This window comes from Cupressus sempervirens, chromosome 8, assembly GCF_028749045.1.
Source record: "Cupressus sempervirens isolate cs-2001-9-10 chromosome 8, ASM2874904v1, whole genome shotgun sequence".
NCBI classification, from domain to species: Eukaryota; Viridiplantae; Streptophyta; class Pinopsida; order Cupressales; family Cupressaceae; genus Cupressus; species Cupressus sempervirens.
In genome coordinates this window covers 614124956-614142260 of record NC_143125.1, presented here as the reverse complement: position 1 = coordinate 614142260, position 17305 = coordinate 614124956, and the positions used below count along the sequence as shown (strand labels likewise).

Sequence of the window (17305 nt, the reverse complement as noted above, 5' to 3'; positions counted from 1 at the left end):
AATGAACTTAAAAATTATGAAAATCTAAATATAAAATTAAGTAGAATGTTTGGTGTATTTAATTTGATGCTAGTTTGGGTGATCATTTGGGTGTGAAGATAGAATAGAATAGCTGATATTTTTAAAAGTACTCCACTGAGGATATCAAGGATTGCTAGTAAGAAGTGTATGAGGCTAATAAGTTTTATACCTATATATATATTTTTGAAGTTGACTTTTAGTTGACCTATTGAAGTACACCTATATATATATATATATATATATATATATATATAGTGCAAGGTGACGAAGATTTTTGAATTTGATGTCGTTAGATTTAATTTTGCTTAGACCAAGTGCAACTGCGAATTCAATATCTACGAATGTAATCATATCGTGTGGATTCAAAATCAAGTAGTAGAAAAAATGAATTCATGTTTTTCCTACTTATCAACCAATATGTTTCCGGTGCCCGAACTAACTTAGGATGATTGGAACAGAATTTGTATTGGAAGCCCAATCTGAAATGCATTTTTTTTATTTATATTTCATATTTTTAGAAAGTATGTTGCGGACTAACTTATGAAGATCAGTCTTCCGTTGCTGATTTGATTCGTTCTTCTATTGTTCATCATTTGTTGTTGGAATGGGTTTTGTTATTTTCACACTTTTTTCTGGATTCTTGATAATGTGATTTGATAATATGATCAAAGAGAGGTGTTGATGAGGGTTAGAAATATATTAACGCTTTGAAGGGTAATTTGTTTTGCGGCCATCGTAGCATTCTAATGGCATTATACTAGGATTGGATTAATGCATTATATGTGTTTTTAGAGTAATGACATGCAAGTTTTTTGAGAGGAATGGTATATAGAGTATTGTATAATTATTTTCAGAGTTTTATCAAATTATCTCGTGTTTAGCTGGTTGTCACAATTTCTAAATATATTGTTACAAATAATTTGGTCTGTGTGTTTCTAACATTCAATAAGACAAAAATTAAGGCTATGATATTTGAAGGGGACTAGTTTTCTTAACCATTGACGCATTCTAATGGTATCCACAGGAAGTTGTGATTACTGCACTATCATTTGAGATAGAATGATTTAGATACGATTGTGTATACATTGTTGGATTGTTTTAGGAGGTTTTCATTACTCTTAAATTTATTGATACAGATGAATTAGGTTGTGTTTGTAACATCCAAAATAATTGGATCAACTTTCTTTTACAAATTGAAATTCATCATCATTTTTGTGATTTCTGGTAGGCAATCTGAGGTCCAAGCAAAGATGACTCCTGTAAAGAAGAGGAGAACGAACATTGAATCGGACCATGTGATTTGCTCATGTGATGACAGTGCATCAACCTCATCCTCTGCCTCCCTTTTCTCACTTAAACATTTGAACTCTCCACAATATCACCAACCACCTATTGTTACTGTTTCTACTCCAAGAAGAGGTATCTGCTTGAAGGATACAACTCCAAGAGGCATAAAGAGAAAATGTGGTTGCATAGAGGAAACCACTCAAATCATAAGGAATCATACAATTAAATCTGATTATTACATTGGTCCAATTTTGGGCAGAGGCAAATATGGAGTTGTAAAGTTTTGTAAGAACATAGTCACACAAGAAATGATGGCATGCAAGAATGTGCCCAAAGATTCTCCACAAAATGTATACAAAGAAGTGGAGATTATGCAACACCTCTCAAGTCATCCCAACATTGTAACACTTCATTCTGTGTACAAAGATGTAGATTCTTTGCATCTTTTAATGGAGATTTGCTCTGGGGGAGGCCTTGTTGATTCTGTGAAAAAGAGATGTTATTGAGAGAGGGAAGCAACACAATTGATCAGAGAATTGCTTGATGTAATTCAACACTGCCATGAAATGGGAGTTGTTCACAGGGACATAAAGCATGAAAATATTCTTTTATCCAGTGATGGACAGATGAAGTTATGTGATTTTGACATGTCAGTGCATGTTGAAAATGGTATGCCATTCACACTTTCAAATTAGTAGAGTTGTTTTCTTTTTTATAGTTAAAAGACTATTGTCAATATTTATATCAATATAGTTCTATTCATTTTATGAAATCCAAACTCTTTAAATTAATTCTAAATATCAAGATTGTTATAAATTAAAACTCTTGTTTGTATTGAGTGTAGGTCAAAATTTATCAGGTTTGGCTAGCAGTCCCGAATATGTAGCACCTGAAGTTTTGGCAGGGAAATATATAGAAAAGGTGGATGTATGGGCTATTGGTGTCATCCTCCACGGGCTCTTGATTGGTACCTTACCATTTTGTGGGGATTCTATAGATACCATCGTTGAGGCAGTGAAAAATGTGCAATTAAATTTCTTCACTGATAAGTGGAAATCTATTTCTGAGCCTACCAAGGATTTTCTTTCTAGGATGCTTTCAAGGGATGTTGAGAAGAGGATTTCTCTAGAGGAAGCCTTGAGTATGTATATTTTCTAGCTTCACATTTTTGGTATAAATTTATACAGTCATTCTAAGGTTTTTCTTATGCACTTTTCTCTTTCTTTTACAGTCCATCCTTGGATCTTGTATCATAAAAAATCTGATATGGAGCTCTTTAAGGAGTCAAATTTGATGTTTCCATACAAGGCAAAGAGAAAGCAAGGGATAGAAGAGAAGTGTATATGCAATAATTTACGCTCCTCACTTGTTGATGCAGTTGATCATGCTCTTTTATCTCTTTTAGAGAAAGACTGTAGAAAACAAGAAACAAATATGGATATTGTGGATGTTCTATGTGCGACAATTTTAGAGATGAAAATATCCAAACATAAAAAGAACAGATTCAACATGGATGCCTATCCTTGCCTTGGACAGAGCTCTATTTATTCAAGATTGCCTCTTTGTACAACATGTTGAATGCTAAATTGTATTGATTAGACTCGGCATATTCCATAGTTGATATTTGAGTCCTTTTATGTTTTTGTGGAATAAATTTGGTCTCACTAGAAGCTTATACTGCACCCTAAGGTGGTGCTTCTTTTATATTGTATATGTATCTAGAACGTTCAAATTGTAAATGGAAGAATTGTTGATATATTTTTATGAAGAATGATACAAGAATGGTAAAGGATTGTCAAGGGATGCTTACAGAAAAATAAAAGTCTATGTAGAACACATGAAATAAAGATTAAACATAATGTTTAAAATAAATAATTTAAATTCAATTGATATAATGATAAATAACTATGTAGAAGAAATGAAATAATTTAAAACAAAGGTTAGTAATTTTATTTCTCTAACTGAATCATGGAAATCTTCCAATAAATGTAGGACCATAAAATTGACAGTTTACAGTATGACAAATAATGATACTACAGTATAAAGTCTTGAACCAAGTACTGTTATAAATATCTATTGATTATAATAGGGGAGATATTATTTATTTATATAAATGTTTGAATGTAGTGTAGACGGTAAATTATAGAGATAAAATTGTAAGTATGTATTTAGACAACATAATATTAGGATTGGTGGAAAAAGAGTTGGAATCATTTATGTAAAAATACAAATTCTAAATTTTAAAATATAAATTTATTCAATTTTCTTAATGTAAATTTTTTTTTGATGTTTGAATTTTAATAAGAATCACAATATTAATAACTAACTTATTGCAAAATTCATATTTTCTTTAGTATCATTCTAATAGAACAATTAACAAAATTAGATGAAAGATTAAAGATAAATGTATAAATTAACATTAATTTTATTGATTATTGATATTTGAATTTCAAATTATTCATAAACACTTCATTGCAAATCTATATCCTTTTTAATGATACCTCAAAATGCAAACTTTACAAGTTTAGGCAAAATATTGAAAACAATAGAAATATTTCAATTGCGTTCCTAGAAACATGCAAGATTGTTGCAATACATTTTACCCATATAATATCAAAATTTGAAATGTTTTTATTCAATTCCTAGATTTACTAGATGATGCATTTCTAATTAGAGTTGACTTTTAGTTAAAACGGTTGTAGAAGTACTTGATTTTTTTATTTTTCAACTTTAGTGTTAGAATTACATAGTCAAGAATAAAGCTGCACTTCATACCCAATTCAAAGAGGTAGAACGGGATACATCATGGTGGAGTTATCCACTTTCATGAAAAGTAGACAATTTTACTCCACTTTTGCTTCAATTTTAACAATACATAAAATATAATAGTTTGAATTTTAAAAAGTAAAATGAACAAAAATAATTTTTTTAGAATGAGTATTAAAATCCGCAACACAACATGCTTTAGATCTATATTATCTCCAAAGTCATTTTTAACAATTTGATTATAAAATTGATTCTATAAATACATAAATAATTTTTTCCATGTTGCAAAAGTATAGTGATGTAAATATGAAAAATCATATAGATATAGACTTGACCATCACTTTGACAATATTTATCATACAAGATAAAAAAAATATTGGGAGCTATCAATTAAATATTCATGGTATTTATCATCAATTCAAGATTAAAAAAATATTAGGTGCTATCAATTGAATAAATAGTAAAGATTTATCCACATTTAAAAAAAATAAATTCAAAAACTTTTATTTCAATTTGATCTAAAGAAAATGCATATAGATTACATTAAATATTATTTAAGATTGATAAGGTTTGGCTTCCCACTTTTCTTGATTTTCCATGAAATTTCTTACAACTTTCTCTCTCTCAGTGTGATACTTCTAAAACATGATTCTAAGCTTAAGAAAGAAATACATGGATGTGGATGAACAACATTGCACATGCTTGCATTATCTTCCTTAGTTTGTGCTTCTTCTAGATAGATTAGAAATTTATTTCTATAACATTATAAGATAACAACCTTGCAACCACCCAATATTGTACCTTCTCCATTTTTTGCTATATTTTTGCTACAACTTGTTTGATTCCTTTGTCTCCTTGTGAAAATAACCACAACTTGTCCCAACTAATTTTAACATGCTACTAAATAAAAAATAAAATAAGTAATTACCTTATCCACCTGAATATGATTATTGAAAAATTCAAGGAATACAAAGTGACTTCAGAGAAGTGGATTTGAGCAAGAATTATAATTTGCAAAAAATTAATCCATTGTTTGGGTAACAAAATAGGAATTGGAATTTAGGCAAATGTGGATTTGTATCCCCATTTGACCCCCAAAACAAGAATTATGTATTCCTCAAAAATACTTGTTATTTGGGACTCCTATTTTAAATCCCATTTTAAAAAAAAGTGATGATTCCAAATAAAGTGAAATTTAATTGGATTTGACATCCACATGCCCATTTTTGAATATCAAATATTTGCAATTTAGATGCTTCAACTATTAAGAAATTATAGTCAAATAAAGGAACTTGTAGGTGACTATAGAAAGCCTTCAATGGCCTCAATAACAAATGCAGATCTATTTTAGATAACATGAGGCCCTGGAAAAATACCATGTTGACAAATGTAGGGGGAAAATATTCAATTGATTAGGAGTATCATCACAATAGTAGTAGGTGTAAATGCCCAAATAGTTGGCACTTTCCTAGCAGTTTACACATCTATTCTTCAACCACGACCTGGTCTAGATGAACACACAAAATCAGAGTTCCTCCCATGCCAAAAATTAGTTTTTGCAAGCATTACAAGTGGAAATGTTGATGCCAAAATATGGCATGAGAAATAACACCCAGCCAGGTACTACGGAGAGTCAAATTATAGTTTCAAACCCATGCCAAACAATGGGCAATATTGGCATGGGAAACCTTTAACCCCTTACCCCAAATCACTAATGCCAGACATTAAATACATTCTCCCAATGTTGCAGAATAGTAATGCCAAACAAGAAATATTAAGGACACTCCAAATTAAGGCATTCATCATACAATTCTTCCATACTAGTTTGCTCTCCAGTCATAGAACATATAGTAAGGAAAGCACACTAACACAGAATTCTTAATTTGAACCAAGTGGTGCCAACATAAATTTAGAAACCATAATCTAGATTTCAAGTTCCAAAATCCCAAATCAAGGGTTTCAGATTCCCATTCCTAAATCGTATTCCAACAACCAAACGGGCCCTGAGTGTATCAGAATATGTCTCTGAACTAGCTTTGTTGCAACACCTTCTCTATATTTATAGCTAGAACATTATTGAGTAAAATTGTGAAATAATTAATTTATTAATGTGATGCAACTAATTCATTAGAAATAGAAAGAGGAAAAAATAGAATTAGTTTATTTCTATAATTTTAATTTGTTTCTATAATTTATGAGGTACAAGAATATAAGGAAATAAATAGAATATAAAAAACAACTCAAATAGTCAAAAAATAGCGAAAAATAAATTTTAACAATTTCTCAGCAAAAAATTATAAAATTTGGGAGCAAAGCTCCCACATATAAGCCTATTGGATTAATTAAAGATAAATTGACCGTTACAATATACACAGATAAATATTATCAATTTAAATTTATTTATTTATTCATTATCCCTTAATATTTATTTTAACATCATTATAGTTTTAGTTAAGAATCTTTAAAAATTTAAGTAGCATTATTTTATTTTATTTTAAAATTTTGTATTGAGTATATGAGATTTGAAAAAGTTTACAACACTATAACCATTAAAGTAGTTTGACTTGTATCACTTGTTCCATCAGATATTACATATTTAGTATAAAGGACCCATCAAGGAGTATTTAACAACAAGACCATATACATATAGACAAAAATAAGGTTTATGAAGCAACTATAATTACTCAAGTATGACATTTATAGGGACTATTGTAGCCCATCCTTGTGGACCTGGGAATGTCACAATAACTGCTACAAGACAAAGAAAGGCCAGTGGTTCAGCAATAACACGAGTCTCTTTCTTCTTTAGGATCATTCTTCTTTCTTCTCTTACATCATTAATAAATGTGGAAGGAACCCTTTTATCAATCTCTATCATATAATTATACTTGACCTCTTTCTTCAACATGGTGGTTGTTCCATTCTGGAGAAGCTTCTAAGAATTATCCTTTGCAATCTTCAAAACCAAGGTAACCTGCATAGAAATATCATAAATTTTAAGTCTGCTAAGAGACCCAATAAGATTTCTAATACTACTAGAGAAAAAATTATCATTCCTTTTTCCATAAGAGCCATAAAATTTTAGTAGAAAGAAAAAATCAAAAGAGATTACAATATTTATTGTTACTGAAAAATCTCCTTGAAATGATATTATGAATGTTAAAGTTCCGATCAAGGATAATCTGAAATATGGCCAAGACTTCCTTGAAAAAGACACAATAAAAGAAGATGTGGTAGATGGTTTCTGATTTCCTACAACAGGGTCAAACGTTGAAAACCTCATTTGGTTTAAGAATGGGTAGCTTGTACAAGAGGAGTCTCCACAGAAAGCATAACTTGTTTGGTTCATTAGGTCTATGCTACAAATCAACAAGAATTATTTCCCAATCTTTAAAATTGAGGGTCAACTATTAGAAACAATGGTTCACCAATATAACTAAGAGATTGGGGGAGGGGGGTGTGAATCAGCTATATTATAATTTAAAATATTTATTCTTTTAAGCAATCTTGACCATTCAACCAAAGTAAACATCAACCATAAAGAGATGCACATAAACAATTACACCAAATATGTTGACTAGGGAAACCCTTGATCAGAGGGAAAACCCTAGTGGGAATGATGCCCACAAAATGATGTACTAATATGAATATTCGTTGTTAGAGGATGGATCTTGTTAGGAGTCTATTACAACATTTAGTACAAAGAATCCCTATTAGGAGACTTTAAATCGATGTTAGGAGATTCCAACCCTATTAGGAGTTATGGAGGGCAACTGAACCCATTGTCCAAATAGCTTCAAGATTAGATCAACAAACCCACTATCCAATTGACCTCGATACTATTCCTTTCAAAATAACAGATGTGTAACAGGCTTTTACTTCTTCCTCTATCGAGTAAGTCGGACTCCTTCACCTTCAAATCATGCAATCAGATCTGGAACTTTGTGATTAGTAATAGTAACCCTTAAGGTCATTGACATGCATTAGTATGTCACTCTACTTTGCTGCTTAGTAATTTGCAAGTCTTCTCTTTTTCCTTGTTATCTAAAACATGGAAAACATCTTTCCTTTATACCATACTTAATTAATAAATCCTTGATTTGACTTCATACTTCATTATCATACTTTAATTAAATGAAATACACATTTAATTAATATTGTGGACTCACAATTATACAAAAAAATTTGCACGTGCAACTTATGTGCATGCACACTCTCTAATGTCATCAACGATTAGTAAACTATCTCCAATTCATTGTGCAACCCTTCACTGCAATTGTAATGAGCTTTAGAAATCATGCAATAGGAACTTCTTTCCACATACTCTGTATCTATGAAGTTATCTATAATTCAAGCATATCTTCTGTGCACTTGCCCATGTAACAAATACACAATGTAGTATGTTCTAGTAATTGCACATCATTAGATAAGTAATATAATGTTCTCAATACAGAAATCATAGTCTGCTGCTTTGTTAGTCTTTTACTAACTTATTATTATGTTGTCATCAATGACAAGCATAGTTATAAATATATCATATCAATGTTCTGCAATGCTCCTCCATAGCATCAGCATTCATGCTAACAATCTCCCCCTTTGGCATTGATGGCAACATAGATGAAAAACATCTAGTTCCAAGAGTACCAACAAGTCTTTTCAAATCCTCTTCATCAATCAAATCTTGCTTTATGAAAATTCTTTATTACAACACTTCTCCCCCATAGTTAAATGTTTTTCATGTCATACTTCTCCCCCATTGACATTAATGTCAAAGATAGTACACAAATGGTTGAATTTTCTTGAATATCCAATAATTTATCAACACAACCACAAACTGGTCTATTGCTTTATAAATTTGTATATAAATCCATAAACAATTCAAGAGTCTAAAGACACTATTGTATACCAATTACCAATTACCGAGAGTCCTTTGTTAACTCTATTCACCACAAACACTCCCCCATTGAGGAAGCATTAGCATTCAGTCTAGTCTAACAATGATGCTATGTACCCTGGACTGTTGCACTTTTGCATCTTTTATTCTAAAATAGGCAAGGACATAACCCCAAGCATACCTCTTAGGTACTCAAATGTATCCTTTGGTAAGGCCTTTATGAAAATATCTACAATATGTTCCTTGGTGTTAATGTACTCTAGTCTAACTTCTTTCTCTACAACTTTCTCTTTCAATACATGATACTTTATAGTGATGTGCTTAGTCTTGGAATACAAAATAGGATTCATAGACTTGTTAACCATAATTGTATTATTACAGTAAATGATAAGAAGTTCTTTGAATGTAATTTCAATATCCTTCATCATATGCTTTGTCCATATGAATTGATTACAGTTGTTTGTTGTTGCAACATATTCTGCCTCTGCAATGCTTTGTGAGGTGCAATCTTATTTCTTGCTTAGCCAAGAAACCAATCTTCCACCAAGAAAGAATGCTCCTCCGCTGGTACTTTTTCTATCATATGTATCTCCAGCCCAATCAACATTAGTATAAGTGCAAAGAGTGAAATCATTACTTCTGTCATACTAAATGCCATAATCAGAGGTCCCTTTTAGATATCTAAATATCTTTTTTACTATTGCGTAGTGATATTCTTTAGGATCAGCCTGAAATCTTTCCACAATTCCAACCACATTTGCTATATTAGGTCTACTATGAGGTACATAATGTAATCCTCCAATCATAGATATGTACTTCTTTTGTTCAACAATAGGTGTCTCATCCTTGCTCAATAACTTGTGACCAGTTACCATAGGAGTTCCAACAAGTTTACAATTTTCCAGTTCAAATCTTTTCAGCAAATCTTTCAAATACTTAGTTTGAGAAATAAAGATTCCTTCTTTATTTTGAACAATTTGCAATCTTGAGAAGAATTTCATTTCTCTTTTCATGCTCATCTCAGATTCATTCTTCATATCTTTAGAGAATTTGTTACAAGCTTCATTATTTCCTCCAAAAATGATATCATCAACAAATACAATGATTATCAGCAAACCATTTTCTATCTCTTTCAAATACAAGTTACTATCTATTGTTCCTTTAGCAAATCAAACCTTTACTAAGTATTTATCTAACCTTCCATACCAAGTTCTAGGTACTTTCTTCAATCCATACAAGAATTTCTTTAATCTGTAAACCATATCCTTTTGTTCTATAAAACGAAAACCTTTTGGTTGCTCAATGTAAACTTCTTCTTCAAGTTCTCCATTCAAGAACGCTGATTTAAAATCCATCTGATATACCTTGAAATTTTTATTTGTTGCATATACCAAGAACATTCTAACTGCTTGCATTCTTGTTATAGGTGCATATGTTCCTCATAGTCAATTCCTTCTTGCTAAGAGTAGCCATTGCATACAAGTCTTGCTTTGTTTCTTATTACTTCTCCTTTGTTCATTGATTTTATTTTTGAATACCCATTTTGTACCAATCACATGTTTGTCCTTAGGTCTAGGGAATAGTTCCCATGTGTCATTCTTTATTATCTATTGAAATCATTAAATACCTTTCTCCATAGAATCCTCTTGTTCTTGCAGGACCACTCAAATTTGTATGAACCAATTCTAGCTTTTGTGTAGTACCAAATTGCTTGTTAGGAAATGAAACTTTCTTCTGCTTAGCCAAGATACATTCCTTACAAATAATTTAAATGGGCTTAGTGATCTTAGGTAAATCTCTCACTGCAAGTGTATTACTGGCTTTCACAATGTTATCAAAGTTTATGTGACAAAATCTTTTATGCCATAACCAATTGTTGTCAACTTTAGCTACTAAACATGTAATTTCAGTGGTGTTTAACTAAAATACATTACCTCTAGTTCTTGTGCCAGTACCAAGCAATTTTCCTTCCTTGTCCTTGATGATGCATGTGTTATTACCAAACTGTAATTGGTAACCTTTGTCCATAAGTTGTCCAACACTTGACAAGTTATGTTTTAGTCCATCAATAAAATAAACATCATTAGTATTTTTTTTACCATCAAGTGTGATAGATCCAATTCCTATAATATGGCAGGCTGCATTATTCCCTACTCCGAAAATTCCTCCATCATGGCTTCTAAATTTGACAAATTTACTCATATCACCAGTCATGTGATGTGAACATCCAGTATCATTGATCCAATATTTCCTTTCAACTTGTGAAATTGGGTTGCTTTCTTCTCTGATTTCTCTATCAAGATCATCCTCCTTTATAGCTATGAATCCTAATTCATCTTCACTTTTTTTCTAATCAGATTCTTCTTCTTCTTCTTCATATGCATATAAACAATTTCTAGGTCTTCTAGATTTGAATCTTCCCTTATACTTTCTTTCTCTTTTAAGATACTTAAATGCATAATGACCATATTCATTACATGTTCAACATTTAAAGATATTCTTACCAGCCTTTTCTCTTTCCACAAGAAGAGCCACTCCTTCCTGGATCTTTTCCTCCATAAACTTGTTACTGCTAGCAATGTCTTCTTGCGCTTTTGTGTTCCTTGCTAGACTAGGTTTAATATTAAATGCAATAAATGTTGTCTCAACTTTTGTTAATTCTCTAGATTGTTTAAGATTGAATTCTTCAACTTCCAATCTATCAAGCAATATTTCTTTGTCAAAATTAGTGGTACAATGTAACATTAACCAAATCATTTGTGTTATTGTCTTGAAAGGTGGTGTCGGACTTTTCAAGATCTTTCATATTAATTCATCATTAGATTTCTTTCCATTAAGAGATGTGATTCCTGCAACAATCTCAGATATTCTACCATAGCTTCTTACATATTCTTCTTCCATCATTTTAGCATCTTGGAATGTGAAATACAGATTTTGTAATCTAACTCTTTTTGCATGTGTATCACCCTCATTATTAGCTTCTAAGGTTTTCCAAATTTCATGAGATGTTTTGAGTTGTTTTACCTTACTATACTCACTTTTAGGTAGAGCTAACAATATTGCTTCTCTTTCCCTTATGTTGCACATAAATACTTCTCTTTGTTCCTCAGTACACCTTTCAAAATTACCTTCTTCCGCTATGTTTTTAGATTCCTTGGTTACAAGCCAATATCTTGGACCCATGCACAAGAGATGATTCTTCATTTTATCCTTCTAGTTGTCAAAATTTGTGCCATCAAATCTTGAACTTTTCTTTCTGAACATGTTCACCATGGATCTCCCAAATTTGTTAAACTTTTTCTTCAAGAACCTAATGCTCTGGTACCAATTGTTAGAAATAATGGTTTGTCACTATAATTGGTGGGTGAATCAGTTATATGATAATTTAAAACATTTATTCTTTTAAGAAATCTTGAGCATCCAACCAAATTAACCATCAACCAGAAAGAGATGTGCATAAACAATTACACCAGATATGTTGACTAGGGAAACCCTTTATCAGAGGTAAAACCTCACTGGAAATGATGCCCACAAAATGATGTACTAATATGAATATTCCTTGTTAGAGGATGGACCCTGTTAGGATTCTATTAAAAAATTTAGTACAAAGAGTCCCTTCTAGAAGACTTTGAATCCCTATTCAGAGATTCCAACACTATTAGGAGTTGTGGAAGGTAGTTGAACCCACCATCTAAATAGCTTCAGGATCAGATCAATGAACCCACTATCCAATTGACCTTGATACTATTCCTTTCATAATAGCATATATGTAATAGGCTTTTACTTCTTCCTCTATCTAGTATGTTGTTCTCCTTCACCAATAGATCATGCAATTAGAATTGGAACTCTATGATTAGTAATAGTAACCCTTAAGGTCACTTACACGCATTAGTATGTCACTCTTCTCTGTTGCTTAGTAATTTGCAAGTCTTCTCTTTTTCCTTGTTATATAAAACATGAAAAACATCTTTCCTTTATACCATACTTAATTAATAGATCCATGAGTCAACTTTATAATTCATCATCATATGTTAATTAAATGAAATACACATTTAATTAATGTTGTCAGCTCATAGTTATACACAAACTTTCACACGTAAAACTTTCATACATGTGCACTCTCTGACATGATCAATAGTTAGTAAACTATCTCAAGTTCATTGTGCAACCCTTCACTATGATTGTAATGAGCTTTAGAAATCATGCAATAGAAACCGCTTTCCTAATACTCTATTTCTATATGGTTCTCTATAAATCAATCATATCTTTTGTACATTGTTGATTCAGGTTCAGTGCACTTGCCCATGTAACAAATACACAATGTAGTATGTGTTGGTAACTTCACATCATCAAATATGTAATATAATATTCTCAATACAAAAATTATAGTTTTCTGCTCTATCAGTCTTTTACAAACTTATTACTATGCTATCATCAATGACAAGCACAATTATAAATACATCATATCAATGTTCTACAATGCTCCCCCATGGCATCAACACTTATGCTAAAATCAAATGCTTGACTGAATTTAGATGTTCAAAGATAACAAAGCTGGAAGTAAGGAAATGATAAATCAATTTAGCCACTAGTATTAGAAAAAGGGTTAACATCTTGCTAGGCTAGATCCAAGGGGCTGCCACTTTTAATAGCAACAAGATAAGAGGGAAGCACAAGACCACACACTTTCTCTAACATAGCATAGGTCCTCTTTTGAGTAACATAAAGGTTATATTTAGATCATAAACTCTCCCAAATAGATAGCATTAAATTCACCAAGATATCTTTGAAGGAGTATATACATCTACTATCCCAACATTTGGCTAAACACCCTTGCATCAATGCTAAGGGTTTCTCCACAATTTTTAAGCTCTACCAAATAAACAAGTCCCCATTAATAGAATTATTTTTGGAGATAAGGTCATTGGTTTTGACAAGTTATCTCATTGATTCCCAATACTTCCAAATTGACACAAGAGCCTTCCACTTTCATAGAGAATCTACCTAAGAGGATATCCCCAAGATATAAGTTCTTCCAATAAGAGACTTTAGCAGGATGACCCTTGCTAATATTATTAATGATTAGTATTTTCCAAGGCTCATCTCCTTTAGTTTCTTTGGTGATTCATTTTACAGCTAGAGCCACACCTTGTAATTTGAAATCCTTAAGACCAACTCCTCCCATCACTCTATTCATGGTACATCATTGCCACTTAACAAAATGGGCTTTCCTTAGATGATATGGATTTAGTTAAACATCCAAGCAGATGCATAGTAGATAGTATAAGAGGAGAGGATTTTCTAACATACTTGCAATCCACTTGCTAAGGAAAGGTACCTCACATTCCACTTGGTAAAATTTTTATCAATATTTCTTTTTACCCATCTCCACATATTTGATAGATTAGGGTCAACTAAAAATGCAATCCCCAGATACATTACTATGTTCTTTTGGCTTCCCTAGGAAAATCAATATTGACTATTCCAAGTTGGGGGATCACTTTTCAAACCTAGCATGATGGATTTTGGAATAGAAATTATATTATAAGAAGCTAAGAAAAAAAGATCTAATTTTGACATTAAATTCTTAATATCACTTTCTTCCATCACTAGGTTAATAGCAATATTATTCACAAAATAAATATTGATGAGATCGTCACCATTCCAAAAAATGATACCTTTCACATAAGATGACAAACCACTATCTCTTAAAATATAACCCAATGCATCTACTAGAAATAAAAATAGGGCAAGGGCTAAGGAGCATCCCTACTTGAGAGACCTTGATAGAAAATAAAAAGGAGACCTTTAACCATTGATTTCCACACATGCATTGGAGTCCTTGAACAATTTATCAACCATAATATAGTAGAACTATGGGAACCCTATTTGTTTATGCATCATTTTTATAAATCCCCATTCAATTCTATAATATGATTTTTCATAATCAAGGAGAAGCATGCTTGCCTTTTGATTGGTCTCCTTCACCCAATCCAAATCCTACTAGTACGTACCTAAATTTTCAAGAATGCATCTTCCTTTTACATAGATAGTTTGGGTTTTAGAGATAATCTTGGGTAGTATGCTCTCAAGCCTAGAGACTAATATTTATGCAAGGACTTTATAAGACACATTTAGAAGCATTATGGGCCTCCAATTTTTTATCAACATTTTGTGCCCTTCTTTTGGAATGAGTTTAATCATACTCACATTAATGCTTCCTCCTAATGTTTCTTTTGTAAATGCATCATTATATACTTTTTGTAGTTCCTTGCTAATCTAATCAATATTATGTTTACAGAAGATCCAACTTCTTAGAGATGAGTTTAGACACTTTTTCTTTCAAAATTTCACTAGTATCTCCAATATCCTTAGAAGTGAACAAAATATTATAGTACTATGCAAATTTCTAAAGGATTCCCTCTTGATCATGGATATCCTTGTCATCATTATGTATCTAATCAATTGTAACTCTTTCTTTCTTTGCCATGAACATGTTAAAGAAGTACATGGATCCTTTATCACCCATGCTAACCTAACTAAGTCTAGCTCTGGTTTTGGCACCCTATATTATTCTATGCTAAAGTCTTCTTAATGCATGTCTAATTAATATTTTTTAAAATTGGTAAATGACCAAGGTCATGATAATATATTATTATTAATAAAATAATTACAGTAGCATTCAACTATTCAAACAGACACTAGTAGGAAAGAACAAGGAAAGAAAACCTCTAGTCTAGCCTAGGACTTTTGTCCTTTATTATTACATCATAAAAGGGGCATACCCCATTCAGAAAATCCAAATAATACATTATAGTGTAAAAAATTGTTTACATCGGCATTAAAGTACAACTCTCTTTTGAGGCTACCACATTCTCTTGGTAAGAGTTCCACCTCAAACATGCATAAAGCCCAAATGCAATAATCCCTATCTAGCTATCTTGAATTAGATTGGTTAATATTGGATAATATAAAGTTTGAGATAGTATTTTACCTAAAACTGAGTCTAGAATGATAAAAACCTTGATAAATTGCAAAGACAAAGGCATCAATAGATATGTACATTATCTCTTCTATATATCATCTGAATAAAAATAGGAATTATTTATAAGGACATGGATCAATTAAAACCTATATATACCCTAAAAAAGAAGCCAAAACACTACAATAACTAATTACAACTGAAATACAACCACTAACTATACCCAAAATAAATATACAATTTCCGTACCCTTTACTCATAATCAAATCAGCACCACAAAACCACCGATCAAATAATTAAATGATAGTCTAGATAGATGTCAATATTATAAACCAAAAACAACAATATAGTAAAAGTGAGAAGTCAAAATAAATAACCAAAAAAAGGAAGCTTTTAGCCTAAGCCATAAATAAAAAAGGATGAAAACGGATGATAGTCCATGTAAAGAACAATATACTACAAATCCCTATGACTGAAGCTATCAGCAATGCATAGTAAATGACCTTAAAATGGAGAGGTTGTAACTTATGACAATCAACCCTAAGTAACATCTAGAATACCGATTACATGTCTAATTATTGTTATTTCCTCAGTAAGATTTTCATTTTTTTTTCTACACAAGACTTTTTTTCTAGCATTAGAATCGTATTCTGAAAACTTTATTTCTTCTTTCCTACCATCCATAGCTCATTTTTTTCCTATTGTTTGAAATAGTTTCCTCCAAGATCTAATCTTGTTCTTCTAGCATTGAATAACATCCTCTTTATACCCACGTTTATTATTGGACCAATTGATGATTTTTATTACTTGACCAACATCAGCATCCTCTAAGATGGAGATGTTAAGGAAAAAGGCATCATTCTTACCTTGGCATTTAGGAGGATCCCATATATAAAATACTATGGCAATAATTGGGTGGTGATCAGACATAGAATATGGGGTAATCACAATAGGAATTTCATGGGATCCCAACTCAACTCTAAACATGTCTTTATTTTCATAGATTATGTCCATCCTACAAAATATTCTCTTCCCACCACTCTAGAAGTTGGACCATGTAAACTAAATTCCTATGTGCTCACCTTTAGACATTCAAGAGGATCAAAAATTCTAAGTTTGTTAATCATTCCATTCCTATCGAAATATTCATTCCCTTTCCAATTAAACTTGTTACCTCCCAATTTATCAAATACTACTGTAACCATGTTAAAATCACCTCCCATTATCCAAGGTATATTAGGAAGATCACTCAACCAGTTCCAAATATTGATCCTATCTTTATAATCACTTGGGCCATATAAATTGCAAATCCCAAATTCCTTGCCATCATTATGAAGTTTAATCCAGATTGCATT

The 17305-nt window shown here is 31.5% G+C and overlaps 1 pseudogene; it reads left to right on the top strand.

Annotated features, from left to right (window-relative positions):
- Window positions 1-1874: 1874 nt before the first annotated feature.
- LOC149543919 (serine/threonine-protein kinase PEPKR2 pseudogene) lies at window positions 1875-2886 on the top strand (annotated as a pseudogene).
- Window positions 2887-17305: the final 14419 nt, after the last annotated feature.